Source organism: Bison bison, unplaced genomic scaffold (assembly GCF_000754665.1).
Source record: "Bison bison bison isolate TAMUID 2011002044 unplaced genomic scaffold, Bison_UMD1.0 scf7180017864266, whole genome shotgun sequence".
Lineage (NCBI taxonomy): Eukaryota > Metazoa > Chordata > Mammalia > Artiodactyla > Bovidae > Bison > Bison bison.
The window spans coordinates 5,270,521-5,288,834 of NW_011494838.1; positions in this window are offsets into that span (position 1 = coordinate 5,270,521).

An 18,314-nucleotide genomic window follows, 5' to 3' on the forward strand; every position below is an offset into this window, starting at 1 on the left:
TATGGTTTTTCCTGTGGTCATGTATGGATGTGAGAGTTGGACTGTGAAGAAGGCTGAGCACTGAAGAATTGATGCTTTTGAACTGTGGTGTTGGAGAAGACTCTTGAGAGTCCATTGGACTGCAAGGAGATCCAACCAGTGCATTCTGAAGGAGATCAGCCCTGGGATTTCTTTGGAAGGAATGATGCTAAAGCTGAAACTCCAGTACTTTGGCCACCTCATGCGAAGAGTTGACTCATTGGAAAAGACTCTGATGCTGGGAGGGATTGGGGGCAGGAGGAGAAGGGGACGACAGAGGATGAGATGGCTGGATGGCATCACTGACTCGATGGGCGTGAGTCTCAGTGAATTCCGGGAGTGGGTGATGGACAGGGAGGCCTGGCGTGCTGCGATTCTTGGGGTTGCAAATAGTTGGACACGACTGAGCTACTGATCTGATCTGATCTGATCTGATGTTATTTTCCTGAAAGGTTAGGGATAATGGAGGGGAAAGAAAGCAACAAGACAGAGGAACTTAAAACTGGACATCAGAAATCACTTCAGCTAAAATTAATGAATGAAAAAGAATGAAATACCTAGGAATACACCTACCTAAGCAGACAAAAGGCCTGTATGAAGAAACCCATAAGACACTGATGAAAGATGGCACTCTCAGATAACACAATCAAAGACGACACAAACAGATGGAGAGATATACCATGTTTTGGATTAGAAGAATCAATATTGTGAAAATGACTATACTACCCAAAGTAATTTACAGATTCAAGGCAAACTGCCAATGGTATTTTGCACAGCAGAACTAAAAATTTTCACAATTTGTATGGAAACATAGAAGACCCTAAATAGCCAAAGAAATCTTGAGAAAGAAAAAGGGAGCTGGAGGAATCAACTTTCCTGACCTCAGACTATACTACAAAGCTACAGTCCAAGAAAGTGTAATACAGGCACAAAACACAAATATAGACCAATGGAACAAGGTAGAAAACCCACAGATAAACCCACACATCTATGGGTACCTTATCTTTGACAAAGGAGGCAAGAATATACAATGGAGAAAAGATAGCCTCTTTAATAAGGGAAAACTGGACAGCTACATGTAAAAGAATGAAACTAGAACACTTCCTAACACCATACAGAAAAATAAGCTCAAAACAGATTAAAGACTTAAATGTAAGGCCAGCAGCTATAAAGCTCTTAGAGGAAAATGTAGGCAGTAGACTCTTGACATATATCACAGCAAGATCCTCTTTGACCCACCTCCTAGAGTAAAGGACATACAAGCAAAAGTAAGCAAATAGGACTTAATTAAACTTAAAAGCTTTTGCACAGCAAAGGAAACAATAAACAAGATTAAAAGACAACCCTCAAAATGGGAGAAAATGATTACAAAAGAAACAACTGACAAAGCATTAATCTCCAGAACATATAAGCAGTTCATCAGCTCAGCATGGGGAAAACAAACAGCCCAATCAAAAGATGGGCGGAAGACCTAAACAGACATTTCTCCAAAGAAGACACACAGATAGCTAATAAACACATGAGAAGATGCTCAACATCACTCATTATTAGAGAAATGCAAATCACAACTACAATGAGATACCACTTCACACCCGTCAGAATGGTCATCATCAAAAAATCTACAAACAATAAATGCTGGAGAGGGTGTAGAGGAAAGGGAACCCTCTTGTACTGTTGGTGGGATTGTAAATTGATACAACCACTATGAAGCACAGTATGGAGATTCCTTAACAATCTGGAATAGATTCCATATATATGTGTTAATATACGATATTTGTCTTTCTCTTTCTGACTTACTTCACTCTGTAACATAGGCTCTACGTTCATCCACCTCATTAGAACGGACTCAAAAGTGTTCCTTTTTATAGCTAAGTAATATTCCATTGTATACAGAATCTAGAAAGATAATAGTGACGATCTTACATGCAAGGCAGCAAAGGAGACACAAATGTGAACACAGTGGGGAAGGAGAGGTGGGATGATTTGAGAGAATAGCATTGAAACATGCACACTACCATGTGTAAAACAGATCGCCAGTGGGAATCTGCTACATGATGCAGGGAATGAATCTAAAGCTGGTGCTCTGTGACAGCCAAGAGGGTGAGGGGAAGGCAGGTGGGAGGTGGGTGCAAGAGGGAGGGGACATGTATTTATGCCTATGACCGATTCATGTTGATGTATGGCAGAGACCAACACAATATTGTAAAGCAATAATCCTCCAATTAAAGATAAATACATTTAAACAAATAAAATTGAAATGAATGGCTCATTCTGAATCCTCTGCACAGAAATCACCTCCTGGTTTCCGGCTCTGTGATCCCTGGCCTGGGACCTATCCGTTAGGCTTAAGTCACGTATGGTCCCTGCCCGGACTCAAGCTACCTGGGCTTGAATCTCAGGGTCATCACTTTCTAGTTGTGAGAATTTAAGCAAGTTTTTTTATCTGCAAAACAGGAAACATTATCTACTGCAAGGGATTATGCTAGGAATTGAATGAGTTCATACAGATATAGGGCTTCCCTCATAGCTTGGTTGGTGAAGAATCCACCTGCAATGCAGGAGACCCCGGTTTGATTCCTGGGTTGGGAAGATCCCCTGGAGAAAGGATAGGCTAGCCACTCCAGTATTCTTGAGCTTTCCTTGTGGCTCAGCTGGTAAAGAATCCACACGCAATGTGGGAGATCTGGGTTTGATCCCTGGGTTGGGAAGATCCCCTGAAGAAGGGAAAGGCTACCCACTCCAGTATTCTGGCCTGGAGAATTCCATGGACTCTGCAGTCCATGGGGTCACAAAGAGTCAGACATGACTGAGCAACTTTCATGTAGGTAAAACACTTAGAGGCTGGAACATTTCCCAAAGTAACAGATATTAGTTAACATTATCACCTTCAGCACAGTCACTGTGGAAAACTGTATGGAAGTTTCTCAAAAAACTAAAAGTAGAACTACCATATGACACAGCAGTCCCACTCCTGGGTATATATCTGAAGAAAACAAAAGTACAATTTCAAAAAGATGCATGCACCCCCAAGTTTCATAGCAGCATTATTTACAACTGCCAACATATGGAAGCAATCCAAGTGTCCATCAACTGATGAATGGATAAAGAAGATGTAATATATTCATGTATCATATCCTTTATTGTACAAATACCATCTACATGTTTAATGGAATGCTGCTCAGTCACAAAAACAAATGCATTTTTCCTTTCACAGCAACATGGACGGACTTGGAGGGTATTATACTAAGTGAAATTAGTCAGAGAAAGACAAATACTGTGATACTGTATATCATCACTTATATGTGAAATTTTAAAAGTACAACAATCTAGTGAATATAGCCAAAAAGAAGCAGACACATACTAGACACATAGACAGAGAACAAACTAGTCATTGACAAGAGGGAGAGGGAAAGGGGGGAGCAATTTAGAGGTAAGAGATCAAGAGGTACAAACCATTGTGTATAAAATAAGCTACAAGGATGTATTATACAACATGAGTAATACAGCCACTATTTTATAATAATTATTATTCAAATGGAGTAAAGCCTTTAAAAATTGTGACTCACTATATTGTACACCTGTAAATTATATTGTATACCAACTAAACTTTAATTAAAAAAAAAAACATCACCATGATCAAATTTCTGGGCCCAGATAAATTTTTCTCAGGAAACCTAGAGGAACCAAATCTCTGTTAAAGGAATGTTTGTGCCCAGAGGAATTTGGGTCTCTCAGTTTTAACCTCTCCTATTCAGGTGATGCCAGTCCTTCTTTTTCATAACCTTTCATAAGATCCATGTAAGAGTTTTTGAAAGAAATAGTTTTGCCTTAAGAGAAATCTTTTAGTAAGTGTTTTTCTCCTCACCAGAGTTTCATAGAGTCATATAATCAGAGAAAACAAAATGTCTTTTATAATACGAAATGTCCCTCAGATCCACAGAGGTCAGCAACTTCATTTTATAGATGAGGAAACTGAAGCCCTGGACGATGAATGTCATTTGTCAAGGTCACCCACAGAATTAATAGCAAAGACAAAACTAGAAATCTAATTTCTCCCTCCTTCCTCCAGGCTTCTGTGTCTTCCGGCTGTGAGTTTTTTTCTCGGATGAAAATACTCACTTCCATGGTTTTGAAACCAAAGCAGGATACATTCAGAGCATGAGTGTCCAATGTCTTGAATTAAGTTATTTTTTAAATGACTTTGAAGACAACGGATCAAGATAACCTTAACATCCCCCTCAACTGGACTAAATTTAGACAGGTTTCTTCCAGAGTTTGCCCCACTGCCTTCCGTTTTCTTAGAGCATTTACTTCATAACACTTGTGATTATAAATTCTTTCTCTGCTCCTCTGCAGTGTAACTCTTCTCCCAGCCACTTGCCATCTTACGACCCAGGAAAGTTTTTTCCTCAGGACCTGGGAGCCATGACTTTAAGATGTCATCATTAAGGAAGCCTGCAAGGGTACATGCTCAGTTGCTCAATTGTGTCCAACTCTTTGAGACCCCATGGAGTATAGCCTACCAGGCTCCTCTCCATGGGATTCTCAAGGCCAGAATACTGTAGTGGGTAGCCATTTCCTTCTCCAGAGGATCTTCCTGACCCAGGAGTCAAACCCAGGTCTCCTGCTTAGCAGGCAGATTCTATAAAGAAAGCTGAGCACTGAATAATTGATGCTTTTCAACTGTAGTGTTGGAGAAGACTCTTGAGAGTCCCTTGGACAGCAAGGAGATCCAACCAGTCCATCTTAAAGGAGATCAGTCCTAAGTGTTCATTGGAAGGACTGATGCTAAAGCTGAAACTCCAATACTTTGGAGTATTGGAGTAAAGCTGTCTCATTGGAAAAGACCCTGATGCTGGGAAAGATTTAGGGCAGGAGGAGAAGGGGATGACAGAGGATGAGATGGTTGGATGGCATCACTAACTCAATGGGTGGACTCTGAGAGTTGGCAATGGACAGGGAGGCCTGGTGTTCATGAGGTCGCAAAGAGTCAGACACGACTGAGCCACTGAACTGAACTGAACTGAGCCACCTGGGAAGCCTTCATTAAGGAAGATAACTCCCCATCTCTCACTATCTGTGGGAGTGTAGGACCCTAACTTCAAAAAAGGACACTCACACACGCACACAGATGGACTAATCGCCTTGAATTACCTCCACCCAAAGTCCTGCAGTAATTTCCCACTAACTCACCCAGTGCTAAAAGCGCAGACTTTCTTTTGTTTCAGCGTGGTTGAGCTCAGTCCTGAAATGAAGTCTCTTTCACCTACTACAGTAGCCTGAGTAAAATACGTATTGCTATTTTTAACAAACGTCCAGTGCAGTTTCAGTCTGACACCACACAGTCCAGGACAAAGGGTTGCTTGGACTCAGCTTCCTCTTTTGTTTGGAAAAGTGCAAGCAAGTTAACTGGAAGCAGCCCAAATGCTGCCGATTCATTTGCATTTAAATTGCCCAAATGGCATTTGGTAAGAGCTATTTGATGTCCAAGGAGGCTTTGGAGGCTTTTAAACTTCAAAACAGAAGGTCAGAATTGATCAGCAGGAAAAGAAACTCAGGGCTAAATGGCTGGGTTTAGTTTCCAGTTTCCGACCTGGGAAGCTGGTTTCAGCTTGAAGCCTGGGGGAAGTGAATCCTATAGGCTCCCTCCTGGAAGAAAGGCTAGTGCTGGACTGGGAGAAGGTTCTTGAGGTTTTACTTTCTAGGATGCTAAGTGTTCCTGATCTGCTGGGCAAAGAGCAGGAAGCAAAAGCTCAACATGCACACTCTTCCTTTCCTGGAAAATTGTGTGTCTAAACCTGCTCATCAGTACCAAACTCAAGCATATCATTTATTCACTGAATCTGTTCAGTTGCTCAGTCATATCTGACTCTGCAACCCCATGGACTGAAGGACACCAGGCTTCCCTGTCCTTCTCTATACCCTGGAGTTTGCTCCAACTCATGTCCCTTGAGTTAGTAAATAAATTAATATAATGAGTGGTTAAGTTTTAAAATTTTATTTTATTAATCAACCAAGTTAAGCCTTAGTACTTAACTGACTCATTGGAAGAGAGTCATTAACTGACTTCATTGGAAAAGACCCTGATGCTGGGAAAGGTTGAAGGCAGGAGGAAAAGGGAATGACAGAGGATGAGATGGTTGGATGACATCACTGACTTGATGGACATGAGTTTGAGCAAGCTCCAGGAGTTGGTGATAGACAGGGAAGCCTGGCACGCTGCAGTCCATGGGGTCGCAAAGAGTGGGACACAACTGAGCGACTGAACTGAACTGAGGCCCTAGTGCCCTGGTGGCCTAATAATCAAAGCAAAATCTAAGCCTCTAAATGCCTCAAGGTCACAAAATTGAAACCTAAGCACAACCAATCACAAACAGCTAACTAGGCTTTAAGCTGTAGCCAACCATCTCTCTTTTAAAATAATAATAATAATCTCTTTCCTGTGTTCTCACCTTTTGTCCGTAAACATCTCTCCTTGAACTTCCATCAAGGAGTACTCCTAGCCACTCTGGTCTGATGCTGCCAATTCCAGTAGATTTTCCATTCAAATAAGCTCTTACAATTTTTAGTATGCCCCACTTTGCCTTCTAACAGTAGTGCCCATCCTTATTTCATAAAGCCGGCATAACAACAGTACAACAGATGATGATGGTGATTATGATGGTGAGGAATTGAGCACTTCCTACATGCTCACCCTTCTATGGAGTCCAGGACAAAGGGTTACTTCAGCCCAGTTTCCTTCTGTGTTTACAACTACCCTATGATATATGCCTTACTGTGTGTGTGTCTTAGTTGTTCAGTCATGTCTGACTGCAGTTCGACAGGCTCCTCTGTCCATGGGACTCTCCAGGCACGAATACTGGAGTGGGTTGCCATGTCCTCCTCCAGGGGATCTTCCCAATCCAGGGATTGAACCCAGGTGTCCCACACTGCAGGCAGATTCTTTACTGTCTGAGCCACCATGGCATTAATTTACAACTCAGGCACAGAGAGGTTAATTAACCTGACCAAGTGCATAGAGCTAAGCAAATAGCAGGACCAGAATACAAACAGGCACATTGGCTCTAAAGAGTTCATAATTTATGTAAAATTATTTTATCTTGTCTATAAGAGAAATTCAAGAAATGATAATATTCTTAAAAATAGTAAATTCCAATTGTACCCTTTTCAGTATTGACTTTCCACACCAAACACTGTCTCAGACATCTACCTTCCCATCTAGCCTTTGGCCACATTAAATTCTCCTGCTATTCTCTATACAGCTCCCACAGTCAAATTCTAGATGTGGGTAAGACTTTTCTATTGTCACTAGTTTGACTGGCTCTACAATTCAAAGCATGCCTTTTTTGCTGATCAAACCATGCAAAACAAAACTAACACACACACACAATTAGTGAGAAATCTGCAAAGTCAGAGGATATACAGCATGAATAAAATGTTCACATTTTGCTCAACAGGTAAGATGTTACAGGAAAAGGATGGCATGGAGAGAGCCTTGAGGAAAGGCAAGTGTGAGACAGCATGGAGCCAAGACCATGCTATTCTGAGAGGGCCGGGATATAAGAAACTGGGGCAGAAGCAGTGGAAGATGATGCAGAGAATGGCATGTGAGAGACACATGTTGGATTTTTGAAAACCCTGCTAAAGGCTGTAGAAAGACTGAAACATTAGCTTCTCAAACCCAAGACATTGCCCAGATTATCATCACTGAGGAGGAAAAGAAGGCTTACACACTCAGGTCCTGGTCTAACCTGGCATGTCATTTAATTTCTTTTGAGTTTCTGAGACCCACAGACCATTTATTTACCACATGTTCAGCCCCCATATATTTAGTTTATCTTGTCTTGCTTCATAAAATAGCAGCCCTAAAACAAGCCTTAGACATCCTTTGGTTCAAATTCTTCCTTTTCCCAGTAAACACTTTAGTTTAAAGACGGAAAATCAGAACGTAAACCAAGGTCACATAGCTGTCCAGTGTCAGACCAAGGCAACAGATGGGGTTAAGTTCTTTTAGAAAAGGAGACCAGTGAACACCTCAAAATTGTGTGCTCTACATCTTAGAAATTTGCTTTATTTTTCTCAAGGAAATCCATGAATCAAATATTTTAAGAAGCACTGTTATGTGTTTTCCCGAGAAGAGCTCAAGAGGTGCAGGTAAACTGCATTGAACATCATTGCTTTCATTGATTTGCTGGAAAGTCAAAATGGGAGAAGAAATCTGGGAAGGAAACAAACTAAAATAAAACAAACTTCCTCTACTTCTTTCAGTCTGCTGACTGGAAAATATATATTTTCTGGAGATACTGTGCTAATATTAAAAACAATATTGACAAATGATATAATAAAGGATTATTGCTGATGCAAGGTGGTTAACTGCAAATGATTTCACTAGGCTGGGTTATCCCCGCTGAATGTTTAAGCACCTGGGCCATCTGATATCAGACCCTCTGCAAACCCAACCCGCCGCTGTGTGACTTCACTCCTGGCTGAGAGTGTTAGAGGAAAGAAAAGTTTTACCTGGGCTCTCTCTCTTCCACAAAGGATTCTAGTGGTAACACAACAGAAAACAGAAGCTGGAAAGAGTGATGGCTATAATATTGTGCGAGTAAAGAGGACTGCTGGGTCCTCTTCAAACCCAACTTGCAAAGAGAAAACTGCAATCTCTTTTCACTTGGGAGTGTTATGCATAGTAAGTGTGTGTGTGTATGTTAAGTCACTTCAGTCATGTCCAACTCTTTGCAACCCTGTGGACTGTAGCCCACCAGCTTCCTCTGTCCAGTGGGATTCTCTAGGCAAGAATACTGGAGTGGATTCCCATGACCTCCTCCAGGGGATCTTCCCAACCCAGGGATTGCACTGAGTCTCCTGCATGGCAGGTGGGTTTTCTACTGCTGAGCCACTGGGGAAGACCCCATGCAAAGTATTGTTATTCAGTCACACAGTTGTGTCTAACCCTTTGCGACTTCACAGACTGCAACACGCCATGCTTGCCTGTCCCTCACCATCTCCTGAGGTTTGCCCAAGTTCATGTCCATTGCACCAGTGATTCCATCCAATCATCTCATCCTCTGATGCCTCCTTCTCCTTCTGCCCTCAATCTCTCCGAGCATCAGGGACTTTTTCCCAAAGTGTTGACTATTCACATCAGGTGACCAAAATACTGGAGCTTCAACTTCAGTATCAGTCCTTCCAATGAGTATTCAGGGTTGATTTCCCTCAAGACTGACTGGTTTGATCTCCTTGCTGTCCAAAGACTCTCAATAGTATTCTCCAGCACCACAGTTTGAAGGCATCAATTCTTCAGCACTCTATCTTCTCTACATACCTTCTTTACATGTCTGTGACACAACTGTATGTGACCACTGGGGACCATAGCCTTGACTATATGGACCTTTGTCCGCAGAGTAATGTCTCTGCTTTTTAACACACTGTCTAGGTTTGTCACAGCTTTCCTGCCAAGAAGCAATCGTCTTCTGATTTCATGGCTGCAGTTGCCATCCATGCAAAGTACGGGGATGGGGAAAACATTTTCTTGGATTTATTCAGAGAACAGATGACTATAACTGTTATTATTAGTAATTATTTATAATAATTATAATATGTATTGTTTGTGTGTGCTCAGTCACTCTGTCATGTCTGACTCTTTGCGACCCTGTGGGCAGTAGCCTGCCAGGCTCCTCTGTCATCCATTGGATTCTCCAGGCAACAATACTGGAATGGATTGCCATTTCCTGCTACAAGGCATCTTCCCAATGCAGGGATCGAACCCATGTCTCTTTCACCTCCTGCACTGACAGGTAGATTCTTCACCACTGAGCCAGCTGAAAAGTCTATGATAATAAATGTATGTAAGCAGAGACACTGCAAAAATGTAAAGGAATGAAGAAACTGGGGATTTACCTTTGGACATGCAAAAATGAAAATGATGATATAGGAAGCTGAGTTCATGTTATCATTTGATGTATTTATTTGTATTAATTCATTCTTTAAGAAAATAACACTATAGAATCCTTGCTTTGTATCAAGTAGATACAGCAAATACTGTCTTTATAGGCAATTCTGAATCAGTGGATGGGGGAAGCAGGCACTCATGCCAGAGTTTGGAAACAGAAAGAGCTTAGTCATGTTAATTGAGTAATAATCAGCAAAAGGGCTTCCCTGGTGGCTCAGATGGTAAAAAATCTGCCTGCAAGGCAGGAGACATGGGTTCGATCCCTCAGTCTGGAAGATCCCCTAGAGAAGGGAAAAACTACCCACTCCAGTATACTTCAGAGAAGGCAATGGCACCTCACTCCACTACTCTTGCCTGGAAAATCCCATGGATGGAGGAGCCTGTTGGGCTGCAGTCCATGGGGTTGCTAAGAGTCAGACACGACTGAGCAGCTTCACTTTCACTTTTCACTTTCATGCATTGGAGAAGGAAATGGCAACCCACTCCAGTGTTCTTGCCTGGAGAATCCCAGGGACAGGGGAGCCGGTGGGCTGCCGTCTCTGGGGTCGCACAGAGTCGGACACGACTGAAGCGACTTAGCAGCAGCAGCAACAGCCAGTATCCTTGCCTGTAGAATTCCATGAGCAGAGGAGTCTGGCAGGCTACAGTCCATGGGGTCGCAAAAAGTCAGACACAACTGAGCAACTAATGCTTTCTTTTTTTCAATCCGCAAAAGACACACTAATAAAGGGTTTTTTCTCCAGTGAACAAAATGCATATTATTATAGATCATTTTCTAGGTAGATTTTATTCCGTGCATTCCACAGAAGACTGAGAGTTTAATATCCTCCTGAAAGTCATATGACTAGTATCCTGCGGAGGTAGGTCTTAAAACCACGTTTGTCTACAAAGCCCAAGAACACCCAAAGACTTGTGGCTAGCTCCCCAAAACAGCTACATTAATGAACTGTCTTTTGTCTTGGCTTGTAGTTTTCCCTTTGTGGAAAATACACTTCCTACACCACACTGTAGTTATTCAACTATGTCCCATCTTTTGAGGCTTGGTTCAAAGTTCATATTCCCTGTAGAGCTTTACCCAAATGTCTCCGATTAGTAGTTTCTTCCACTTTTGAATCCACATGCAATTTTATATCTACATTTCTTACAATTGTCTCACTTTCTACTCGGAACCACAAATAACTGCAACTTCCAGTCTCTTACAGTAGAAATTATGCAGTATATGAATAAGGCCTTTTGCCCTTTGTGTCAGAGGAACTGCAGCTTCAAGATCTACCACATTACCTAGAAGTGTGCAGCTCAGTTAATGTCTATGGGCCTTATTTTCCTAATCTCTATAACACAGATAATAAACAAAGAATGACTTTCATCATTAGCGTAAGAATCAGATTACTTGAAGAGGTAAAAATACTGTTTTATCAGATCTGAAAGAGTGCATTATTTAAGATAAATGTGTGCTTCAAGAAAGGAACCAAAAACTTTTGAAAAGGCATTAAGAACGTGGAAGCTATCGAATATCATTGTCAGACAAGCATTTCAGGCTAGGAAGTGACTCTATTCTATGAAGTTAAACAAAGACCCAGGTTCCTTGCACCTCCTGAACCTGAGTTACTGTTGCTCTTGCCTATACGTTTGGACTTGGGTCACAAGTTCATTCATTTTCCACCCGACAGGAAAGGAAATATGTGAAGTCAAGATCAGCTATTTTCATTTAAATCAACTGAGACAAAAGTCACCCCCACCCCCCATCTCTCTCGCCTACACATTCCATCACCAATACCTTAGTTTCATGGCCACACCCAGCTGTAAGCCACTATAAAATGGAGCCTCTTGCTGGCTGGCCTTTGGTCCAACTTGAATTAGATTATTGTAAAGATGGAGTGGATGGATTTGGAAGGAAAATAAGAAATTTTTGTCATAGGAAGTAAAGAATAAAAGATGGTATCATAAGCATCAGTAACCATTAAGACATGAAGACTCAATGTAGACCTGACCGACAAGTTTTATTTATTAATATGTAGGCAAAAGAATGTTGCAAACTTTTCAGTACAGTGCAATATGCATAATGAAGGTAAATTTTTTGGAGAGATCATTAGGTTATTTGAATGCACTAATTGTGGGCATCCACAAAGAAATCTTAAACACTCCATGAAGAACAGCTACAGCTTTCAGTATATGATCAGTGTGGATGATACCACATCATTCCCAACATCTCAATATCTTTAGTAATCTGTAGAAGATGAGAAATTGCCCATGTTGCTCGATTCCATATTTAAGTGACCAGTACAGCTATTATTCACATGGTATTCACTACTGAGGAAACATTGTAAAAAACACTGTAGTTAGACACAAGAAGAGCTCCATAATTAAAGCTAGTGAGAGATATGAACACTTCCTTTTTGGAAGGTACACAATATCTTCCTCCTGATTAGAGGCAGGAGGACTGATGGGGTGACCTCATAGTGACTTCATATATAACAATACTTTAGAACAATAAGCAGAGATAGGAGGCCAATGTGATGCAGACATGAGAGCCTCTTCCAACACGTCTTTGAAACACAATAAGATGGAGAAATAAGAGCATCTCTGTACTCTATAGTGGTAACAATTCTTGTTATTTCTGTTTCTTTTCAATGAAGATGTGCTTTTTGGAAACTGCTTAGAGAATTTTAATTATTAACGAAAATAATAAAAATATTTATAAGACACAACTGTAAAACAAATGAAAAAGCTCACCAACAAATTAGCATTTAATTATCAAACATTTTAAGAGGCAGCTAAACGCAGTGCTGCAGTTGAGCAAGCTAATGGGAACAGAGTTCAGTGTGAGCTCTTCCAGGGATGTGTGTTAGCCACACAGGGCTGTCTTGGGGTTTGTTCCCACAAATAACAAGAGTGGGGGGGCATCTTGTTTGTGATCATTTGAAGTCAAATATTATAAAACCTGTCTTTACAGTGTAGTGCCTAAGTTGTACTTATGGTAATTTACCAAGCCTTTTTGCTAAAGTTCAAGAATCTTCCGATCATATATCCCATCGCTGTGGATGAGACACTTAGCTTTACAGGGTCTCTGGACCTTCATTCTGTAAAATGAGCATGGGGAAGGAAGCGTAGCTTTAGTGGATGGGGATTGACAAAGGTGGTTTCAAATATATTAACCCCTTGATATTTGGGGCTTATAATCTCAACCTTGGATACTTCAAATTGAGTAAATTAATTGGCTCTTAAAGACTAAACCAAAGGTCTTATCCAACACACTGCACTGAACTCAGTCGGGCATTTCCGACTGCGATGACTAGGGAAACTCAGTTACCACTGGGGTGCGGTTAGGTTTCCCTGGAGCTACCCTGGGGAGGCAGTTTCTACCACACTACAAGCAGTTACCAACTGCAGCTGTAGTCTCAGTTACCCTCCTTCAAATCTTTGTACCACCATTTTAATTTGCAGGTCTTTGGCCAGGTATTACTCTATCTGGGACTCAGTTTCCTCATCCATAAAATGGAGATAATAGTGCTACTCCACAGGAGTCTTATGAGGATTTAGAGTAATAGCTACTTAAAATGTTTGGTGCATTGCTTGGTCCTCAGTAAGTGCTGAGTGAATGTTTATTATGATCATTTCAATTCTTGTAATTTGTGACTCTAATGTCTAGAGACATCCCAACAGATAGATGGAGCCCATAGGACTCCATATCTAGAGAAGCAAGAATGCAGTCAGCCACAGGGTGGTTTCTTGGGACTAAGCAGGGTCCCTGTATAATAACAGACACATTTAGTGTGTGTGTTTCCAGGTCATAGTAACCTCACCTTCTTTGGAAACTGGTCCTTTCTCCAGTCCATGAGGCGTGGAAACTAATGTCGTTGTTTGAACACTTACTTTGTTCACAATTCCAGCATTTAGTTGTCTATGAGATAATGATATGATCTCTGATGGGCCAATCCAATCTTTTGTCACTGGAATGTAGAATTGAGACTAAGGATCTCTTAGGGGTTGGTCCCATAACATGAGAAGTTGGTAAATAAGGTGTGGCCATATTTTTTACTATATGAGTCAAGGAGCTGAAAAGGTTTCTGTTCAGACTGAGAAAAAAAAAATGAAGCAGAAATCAGTGATGAAATAAGAAAAAAAGAACCTAAAGATTTTCCAGGCTCTCTATTTCAATGGTTTCTATCTGTCTGCCCATTAAAATTAGCTGGGGGTATTTTGAAATCTCCAAAACCTGGACCATGCCTCAGACCAATTAAATATCAGTGTGTACAGATGGGACACAGGCATGAGTGTTGTTAAATTTCTCTGAAAGATTCCAGTATACATGGAACCGCATGACTAGTCCTTCCTGGGGCTTCATCTATGCAACTGACCATAGGTTACATAAGTCATTCCATTATATTTACAACTAATTTTCTGATTTTTTTTTTTCTTAAACTGTCTTTGAATTCATTTTTTTAACAAAAGCGAAACAAGACCATCTAAGTTTGGATTTGGGAATTATATACTTTGCTTATATGACTCAGGACATTAGATAAGGGTTCAATTGTACAAATTAGTATACAAGGTGAGGATTTAACACCTTATTCATATGGGTATTGTACACTGTTATTGTAAAAGAAAGGCTCCTTAAAGTTTCATTCAAAGACATATAAAACTATAATAGAGCATGTATGATTGAATGAACAAACAAGAAATGAAAATAAGCACTAGACCCTAATGAACCAGGCATCCGTTTATGTGTTCCATGAATTTTTTCTAAGTTTCCTGGTAGTCAAATAGAAAAGAATAACTAGTTTGGACAGCCAACTGAGTTTACATGTGAAAAAAGCAAGTTATCTAGAAATATGTGTTCTTTGTATTAAAAGCAAAAATGATATTTTTTTTCCCCTCAGTTCCTTGTGAAGAAGAGGGAATGAATTTGGAGCATGGCCAAGAAAACATGGCAGAAAACCAAACACAATGGATAAGACCCAACATTAGGCCAGAACAGCAAATAGGAGGATTATACTGAATCAAACAAACAGCCGAAGGAGAGCTACAGCCTCTTTATATTACTCACTTTTCGATGGTTAGTACGGGTCCCATATTGTGCCAGAACCAACGGTCCTCCCCATCAATGAGAAAAAAACTGTACATTTGGGATCAGGGATCCAAGTGAGTCTTAAAACTGCTCATTCACAAATGCCTGTCCCTCGAGATGTTTCCTGGCCCTGTGGACTGCCTGCCAGGGACACTTCAGGAAGAATTTTAACTTTTCCTTTAGTTGTGTCCCTCACCACCTCGTTACATCCAGCTTCTTTAAGACCTTCTGTCTACACAATTAACAGCCTCTGCTTACGCGTTCATGGGATTTTAGAATAGTTAATGAAGTTTACAGCATTGCCTATAGACAGCTAAACACTAGTCCTTCAAGTGTACACGTAGGCATCATGTGCCAGAGAGAAGGGGGAAATGCAGGTTCCTGAGTCACACCTGAGATTTGAGTTAGTTGTACTTAATGGACCATACACATCTGTACTTTTAAACACTCTCCAGATAACACTTATTCATTTGGAACACATATTCTTGCCTGGAGAATCCCATGGACAGAGCAGTCTGTCAGGCTACAGTCCATGGGATTGCAAAGAGTCAGACTTGACTGAGCGACTAACAGGGTAGATATAGATGAACCCTATCTCAGGAAGTTCCCAGAGAATGTCTGCACTATCTTCACTCCTGCTCCTTTACTCTCATCTTCAGGCTTGAACATTTACTATATTCCTGGCACTATGTTAGTGTCTTTCTCATAAATCAATTTAATAGATTTTTATAAAAGCCCCTTGTGGTAAATATTATTTCCCCCATTTTACAGGAGACAGAACGAAGGCTCAGGATCCTAAATAAGTATTTCAAGGTCACAAAACATATGGGTGTTACAAAGATAAAAATTACACTTTTTACTTTCAAAGGAAAGGATGAAATCTAGTCATGAAGGAATTTCAGTAGCACAGAGCTGTGAATATCACCGACTAAACTAAGAAAGTCAATAGCTCATGCCTCAGTTTCTTCACTGTCAAATTAGAGATGGCACTGGCATTAAATGAAGTTAGAACACTTCAGGGGAATCATGGTTTCCAGGTGCAAAATATGATTAGCATGACAAGAAGCATAACAAATTGATCAAACTGCTAGTTAGACACCCAGAGTTCTCACAAAACATCATCTTGCTGCACTAAATGCCAATCAATGAAGATTAAGTGGATTGAATTTTCCTTTGAGAAACATGAGTTTTTAAAACGAAAAGGAAAAAGGTTTGGATTAATAGCTACTGAGGGTTTTGTAGACACAACACTAAGAAAATCAGTCATTTGATAAACTTTCTGTTAGAAGGGAAAGCATATCGTTCAGAATCATGGAAGCATTGAGTATAAAGTCTAGAGAAACTTGTTATTTGAAAGATCATGATTAACATAAGAAAATTCTCAGTTTATGCATGAAAGCAAAAATTAATCAGATTATTTCCTTAAATTTCCATCTTATGGAAATGTAACTCAGCTGGATATACAAAAAAGATATAATAATACAACTATATAATCTATGCATATAAGACATTATATATATATAAATTCTGTATATAAAATGCATACACATATAAATTATATATATTCTGTGGCTTAATTGTATATATTAAGACTGGCTAATCATTGAAGTTAAATTGATGACATTCTCAAGGATTGATTTCAAATTCAAAGCATTCAGAGAAGGATTTGGTGGCCCTCAGACTTCTGGCAGGAGAAGAATTTTATTATAATTCAGGGCCAGCACACTGTCCTCAGTCACTGTTAAACTTGGAAAGGGAGACCACCCCAGGCAGAGTTGAGTCCATTGTTGAGCCCATTTGGACCAAAAGCAGGGCTTTGGTTTATCTTCATCACACAGTCCCTGTGCTTAGGCCTGAAAGTTCGTATCAGATTTCAGGAGAGGTCTGTAAGCCACTCTGGAAATCAGTCACCTTGCATAAATACAAGCAATTCCAGGTAACAAAAAAGGCAATGTGGTAGAATTAGCCAGATATTAGTGAGGCTCTTGGTTGTAGTTCTCGTTTCCATAGCTTCATTGTCTGCCCTGGATCCTTGGCCTAAGGTTCCATTTCACAGAAAGCCTTTGTTACTCCCTGGTCTACATTATTCAGGACTTTCTCTTTTATCTTATAGCTTTAGCAAGGTGCTACCAATAGCTGGCTTTTCAGATCTTTTTCTGCAGCTACCAGCTAGATATTTATTTCTGATCTTGACTTTGAATGTCAATACCTCCAGTTTTCTTGGGCTTCATGTTCAGTATCTGATTAACTCTTTAAAATATACATATTTATTGACATGTCAGGGCTTTTGGATGGGCTTACCATGAGCAAGATTACAATATCATTTTTTTCCCCATGTTACTCTATCTCAGCCTAATAAGAAAAACAAGAAGTGAAGCAATGCATTTTCATTAGTGTGTGAAGTAACGTGATGGGAAGGGTACAAATGAGCTGCTCTATTGGGGTCAGAGAAGGGCTTTTAAGGGACATGAACTTTCAGCTAAGACTAGAGGACAGAGGGAGGTAGGGAAAGAAGAAGTAAGTGTCAAGTAGAGAAAACAGCACATACTCAGGCCTGGAGGTAAAAGACAGCTCCTGTCTTAAAGGTAGAGGAGGAAATTGTATGGCGTGGCTTGAAAACACGTTCAGTCAGAGATTGAGTTGAGACAAATAGTAAATGGGTGGGCTGGGAACAAATCAGAAAGGGCCTTAGAATACATGCTAAGGAATTTAGGTTTTATTCTGAGGACAAGGAAGCCCTGTTAAAGGGTTTTTAGCAGGCTCACATAAGACGGCAATAAAAATAGTTGAAAAAAATCATTTCAGTGGTTCAGTTCAGTCAGTCAGTCGTGTCTGACTCTTTGTGACCCCAAATTGCAGCACGCCAGGCCACCCTGTCCATCACCAACTCCTGGAGTTCACTCAAACTCACGTCCATCGAGTCAGTGATGCCATCCAGCCATCTCATCCTCTGTCGTCCCCTTCTCCTCCTGCCCCCAATCCCTCCCAGCATCAGAGTCTTTTCCAATGAGTCAACTCTTCGCATGAAATGGCCAAAGTACTGGAGTTTCAGCTTTAGCATCATTCCTTCCAAAGAAATCCCAGGGCTGATCTCCTTCAGAATGGACTGGTTGGATCTCCTTGCAGTCCAAGAGACTCTCAAGAGTCTTCTCCAACACCACAGTTCAAAAGTGACAGTTCTTCGGTGCTCAGCTTTCTTCACAGTCCAACTTTCATATCTATACTTGACTACTGGAAATACCATAGCCTTGACTAGACAGACCTTTGTTGGCAAAG